At 35.6% G+C, this 6,320-nt stretch overlaps 1 non-coding gene across 1 annotated transcript; it reads left to right on the top strand.

The window, feature by feature from the left end:
- Nucleotides 1-1,165: 1,165 nt before the first annotated feature.
- On the top strand, nt 1,166-1,269 carry LOC127214982 (U6 spliceosomal RNA). The gene has a single exon (XR_007833915.1). It is a non-coding gene; the product is annotated as a U6 spliceosomal RNA (small nuclear RNA).
- The last annotated feature ends 5,051 nt before the right edge of the window (nt 1,270-6,320 follow it).

The following is a 6,320-nucleotide window of genomic DNA, read 5'->3' as shown; positions in this document are numbered from 1 at the left end:
GCCTGGATTTCTGAAGACAATTTGAAAACTGGAAGAGAAAGTGATATCCACCCAGATCATTGTTTAGAGCCACAAGTCGTGCAATAGAAATTTCTTGCCATGTTATGTGATCTAGCAATGACAGGAATGGTTATCCAGACTCCCAGTGGATGACTCTTGCAAAGACCTCTTCCTTTTAACTCTTTCAGCCTATGTGCTATCCTGAATTTTCTTTGTCTGCTTGAAGACACACTATGGTTCCAATGACACAGAGGTGTTGTGAAAAATATGTGTTTTGCCCAAAAGAATCCAAATTAACATCAAAGCTGTTAAGCAGAGAAAAGAATATATCTCTCAGTAGCTAAGAGAGAGTTGCATTTCTCAAAGACGGGGACTCAATCTATATAGTCCAAGCATTTCCTTTCTCAATTGTATAGATAACATTTTAACTAACCATTCCAACCACCTTTACAGATGTTGGTCTAATGAATATTACACTGGGACTTCAGTTCCCTAAAAAGAGGTCAATGCCTTCTGGAAGGGGATTCATGCAAGCTCATGGATGGACACCCACAGAACTGTGGATGGAGAAGTTGGCAGGCTTCATCCATGCTTCCTTTTGCACTTTCCATCCTTCTTCTCCATTATGGATTGTGTAAGAGGTCTAACATGAATGGCATTCTTACAGAACATGTGAGAAGGATTAGTTAATTACTTAGATTGGCCCATGTCCAGAGGCATTGGTGGATCAAAATAGGCCTCTAAAAAAAAAATTCAAATCCAGTTTTGCCCTCATTCTTTGCTTCCCAGTACTCCCGCCATGTGTGGAAAAAAGGCTGATTTGTCACTTGGGATGGTTCCTGGACTTTTATAAAATGTTCTTCTATAAGATTTTATATCCTCTGAAGTCTGACATTTCCTGAATTTTCATTAACACTGATGACAGGGAAATTATTACCTAGTGAAATTTGTTAAATCAAAGTAGCCATGGGCCTCCCTTAAGATGCTTAAGAAGCCTTGCAGTATAATTGCCTTTTCTGTAGATTCTTCTAACAGAACAGTGAGCACCCCATACTAGGAAAACTTAAAGAAGGATTTCTTTAAATAAGTACAATATTGAAAGTTTTATAACTACATAAGGTGTAACTGCAGAGACACTTTCTTGGAGATTCAAAATAGGCGTAAAGTGTTCACTTTGCCAGCACATCTACTAAAATTGAAATGATAGAAAGATTAACATGCTCCCTGAGCAGGGATAACACTTAAACTCACGAGGTGTTCCTTATTCCTCTCTCTCTCTCTCTTTTTAAAACTCATTTTTGAACTCCGTTTTTATGGGATTCATGAGTATGTGAACAAATGGGTCTCTGTGTTTATATCTGTTTCTTGTGATTTTCTTGGATTCTTTCCCTTCTGATGGATTGTGTTGTCATATTATATTGTGTTTGTTTTACCTTATTATATGTTACATTTATTATTCTCCCTTGAACATCCATTTATTTTATTGAGAGACAGAAAGGGTGTGATCCATATGGGAGGGGATATGAGGAGGAACTGTGAGGTATGGGAGGGAACGACTGTATGTTTTGTGAAAAAAATCTATTTTCAATAAAAGACAAAATTACAAGTAAAAGCAAAATCATCATTATAAGAGCATTTGGAGGAGGAAAGGGAAGAGAGTTATTGTAACTATAATCTGAGAAACAACAAAAGAAAAAAGGCATATAAATATAGACTGAATATACACATAATTTTTATAGTAAATCATTAATATTTTATTTAGTTTTGAATTCTATTTTATTCATAAAATTAATGGATACCTTATTCAAGTATATAAAAAGTGATTTTAATATAAAAATATTTTTATTTTAACAATGTTTTTGACAAATAACTTTGCTATATTAAAAAATTGAAGTTCATAATCTTGCTACAAGTTTTATATGATTGCTTACTATTTAATAATTTAAATAGAAAAGATTGTTTTCTTTCATATGACGTTATTTGGCAAAAGTATTTAACATTAGAATATAAATATCCATACCAATATGCATTAGCTTATATGCTATAAAATATTTCTCATGCTAATATCAGCTTAAAGATAATTCCAATGTAAATGATTGTCACAGATGTCATTATGAACAGTTTCAAAATTATATATATATATATATATATATGATCATATACATATACAAAAATCATATGTAAATACAAGGCATGTACACATGCAAATTATGTACAAATATACATACTGACTATTGACACATATGTATATAATATACATAAGCAATTTACAGCTATATGAATTTAAGTTACTGATTTAGGGAAAGAAAATTCTTGAATTCATTGTTAAAAGAAAGCCAAATTATTGCAAGCAATAAGTACATGTTTTCTTAAATAACATTGGTAATTATATTTGGTAATCTGCAAATGTTTTTTACAAATTACAGAATTACTAAAAAGTTAAGATGAATGGCTGGTTTATGGTCTTTCCTTTGTCTTCAAATCACAGGAGAGTTTAATTTTTGGTCATTATCCTTTCATGTCAATTACTGATTACATATTTGTTTATACTGAATCTAATATAAATGGGAATTGACCAAATGATTGGATGGTACCTAAATAGTTGCTACCAAACATTCAGTAGAAGGAACTGCTGAGATGCAGCTGCTTTGGAGTACCTGACTAACCAGTTGTAAAACCTAAAGAGACCTCTGTTTGACAAGTGTCACTTTTAAAGTGACTAAATTAGAATAATATAGGAGGTATAACAATATCACTGATACAGAAATTTTCTATCAAGAGTAGAATTACTGATGTGAGATACTAGGACATGTGGTTCTTAGGCTTCTGGAACTTTAGAATGCATAAGGAAGAATTTGGAGCTATGTACCAGTGAAGACTTGGGGTTCTATAGACATAATATAATTGGGCATGTTAATGGGAATTTAGAAGAATAAAATTCCAAGACAAATTCAGAATGGAGTTATGACTTATGAGGTGTCAGGGCCTGAGAGACCAAGGGCTCTACTGGGAACTGGGATACAGGTCATTTGTATTCCATTTGGAAAAGAATCTGGCTATTCTCCCCATCTTTTGAGAACTTGAGTTAGGCCAAATTCAAAAGCAATGGACAAATTCATCTAATGAAGGCAATTTTAGGACAGCAAAGATATCTAGGACACTCACTATTCTCAGGAAGGTCTGGTAAAAGAGGAGATATTTGAAAAACTGAACTTCGATTATTAGGGTTGCAAATAGGGGTAGAGATGAAGACAAAGTATTTGTAATTTTTAAAGATATGGCTGGGTGGTAGTAGTACACACTTTTAATTTCAGTTTTCAGGAGGCAAAAGCAGGCCTATCTTTGCTCAAAAGGCCAGCCTGATCTACAGAGAGAGTTCTAGAACTGCCAGGGCTACACAGCAAACAGGAAATGATCACCTGGTTAACCTTGGGCCTGGGGTGGTGGTTCAAGATATAAAAGAACTTGCTTTGAAAGTATGAAGGACTGGCCTCAAATATGGAAAACATAGATAAAAATGTGGGTATGACTGTGTGTGGTTATAACACCAATATTGGTACCAGATACTGAGAGCATCCTAGATAGCCATCCACAAGGAACAGAACACTTACATTTCAATGAGTTACTCTGTTTCTAAATAGCAAATTGATTTGACAGGAGCACACCTGAATTTTTGCTCTGAACTCTGAAGGTGTACATATACATGTGTCAACACTCAAATGCTTTCACTAGACACACACACACATACAAACACACATATACACACAAAACAACAAACAAACAACAAGAAGCAACTTAATATTCTTAACTAGGAAAGTTATTCTGAGGGAAAGATGACACATACCAGGATATTCCCACCAATGATGCAGAAAGTTTCTGAAGCTAGGCAATGTGTGGCAGGATAAGATTCTTTATAATGAGACCCCAACAGGCTATGAATCTGTGAAGATGGATCCTATGACTGCCTAGAGAAGTGATAAGCACAAATTGGATCAGCTAGAGGCTGCTTATTCTGCAGATAGCAGACCTGAAAAAATTGACTACATTAAGTCCACTGAACCCAGATGATCCCATAAGTAACCCAAGATACTATACATGAAACTCCAGAATTTGTTGTTTGCTCTGCTAACATTTGATATTTCCTTGTCCAGATCTTTCTATGATGTGCCCCATTCCCCACATTAGGGGCATGATTATTTATTCTCTGCATATATTGAAAAGATGCATTTCATACATTTTATTGTTATGTGGGGATTCACAGTTAAGTCATTTTACTGAATCACATAAGAAAGTTTGGACTATAGAAATTTGAACAATTTTGAACCTGTTAAAATTATAGAGACTTCTGAAAATGACTGGATATATTCTACAATATAAGATGGCCATAGGTCTATGGTTTAAGATGATATGCTTAGGTGCCAAGTAGAAAAGTGGTAGAATTTTGGTGGTTAGTGGTAATTACCCACTTGACTGGATATTCAGTGACCTAGGAAATTAATTAATAGCTTGTCAATTGTAGTTTTTCCAAGTAGTTTTAATTGAGGAGGAAAAAGTGTATTGTGGATGTATGTGGAATGATCTGTGAGCTAGAATCCCAGACTAAATACAATGAGGCAAAGTCACTTCAGCACCAGTGTCTATTTATCTTTGCTTCCTGACTGTGCATACAATGTGACCAGCTACATCTTTTTCCTGACACCACAGTTGATTCTGCTACAGTGCCTTCAAAATGATGATGGACTGTATCTTCAAACTGTGAGCCAGTGTTAATCCTTTCTACTATAACTTATTTTCACCTGGTGTTTTGGCACAGTAATAAAAAATGCTTAGACAAGCCCACAAAAGGAAAGATTTCCCTGTGTTGAATTTTTCAAAACAATTGTAGCCTTCTTTAGCATTGCTTTACAGCATAAATTTTGAAATAAGGATGGCAATAAAAGTTGTATCTGGGGCATAGAGGTGGAGGAGTGGGCACAAGTTCCATCCCTAGCAGAAGTGTTATTGGCATTATATTGGTGCTGGAAGAATGAATGTCATTTTCTTTAATGGTATGACACCTGATTTATCAACGATACTCTAAGGTAAGGCACATCTTGAGGCATGCACACACACACACACACACACACACACACACACACACAAAGAGTAAGAGGGCATGAAGTTGCAAGAGTAGCATATTGGTTTGAATAAGACTAGCTCTCAGAGGCTTTAAATATTTGGTCCTCATAACTATTAGCAGAGGATTAGGAGTTGTGACTTTGTAGGAGGTGGTTTGTCATAGTGGGTGGGATTTGAGGTTCCAAAAGCCCAAGCCATTCCATTTGCATTTCTCTGTCTCAGATTCTCTCTGTGTGTCACTCTGTGTCTTTCTCACTCTCTTAATATCTCTTTCTCTTTGTGCCTCCTTCTTGTAGATCAGATGTAAGCACTCAGCTACTACTTCATTATCAAATACCTGCCAAGTTCCCCACCAAGATGGTCATGGACTCACTCTGAAATTTTAAGTTCCCCAATAAACTCTTTGTTCTTCATGTTATCTATGTCATAGTGTTTTGTCACAGCAATAACTAAATAGAAGTTACCAGGGTGTGTAAGAAGGTGGGTGATGATCTGGGATGAGTTGGGAGGTAGACATGAATGAGGTCAAAATAGGCTGTATGGAATTATTAAAGGATTAATATAATATAATTTTTAAAAAGGAATTTGTACCAGAATTTTTTTGTAATGCTATGGTATTTCCTTACATGTGTTCAATGTTAAAATTAAGCCATTTCATGTCAGGTGAAATTGGCTCTGTTGTGTAACTATTTGTCAACTCAAATTTCACACTGCTCCTAAAAGATTAGTGCAATGATTACATCATTTATAGTGTTGTGTATATCTATCCTTAAAAGATCCCTGAGCTTACCTCTTTGAATGAAAATGCAATTTTAAAAAAGTATGTTTGGCCAATATATTCATTAGGAGTTAGGGAGAAAAATCTACTGCAGATGTCCTCCTATTTACTACTTTATATGAGTAAGAGCTTCCTTTAGGCAAGTACAATAGAAGAGGGAGCTCAAGGAGAAAGCTGAACCACCAGTCCTCTTTGGAGGGAAGTTGAAACAAAGAAGACATAAATGGGCATCGCTTGTCTAGACTGTAAGGAAAGATGCCCCAGTGCACAAATGGTGTTTGTCAGAACTTGGCTCAGACAGAGCTGAGACAGGAACTAGACAAAGTTCTCTTACAGATGTGTCTCCTAGTTTAACAGGCCAGGCCTTGTCTTGAGAGGGTCTAATTGACCAGGGCACCCCAGAGCCCCTTAACAGGAGTCTTTC

The sequence above is a fragment of the Phodopus roborovskii genome, unplaced genomic scaffold (genome assembly GCF_943737965.1).
Source record: "Phodopus roborovskii unplaced genomic scaffold, PHOROB, whole genome shotgun sequence".
NCBI lineage: Eukaryota > Metazoa > Chordata > Mammalia > Rodentia > Cricetidae > Phodopus > Phodopus roborovskii.
This window is presented reverse-complemented; position numbering and strand designations above follow the sequence as displayed.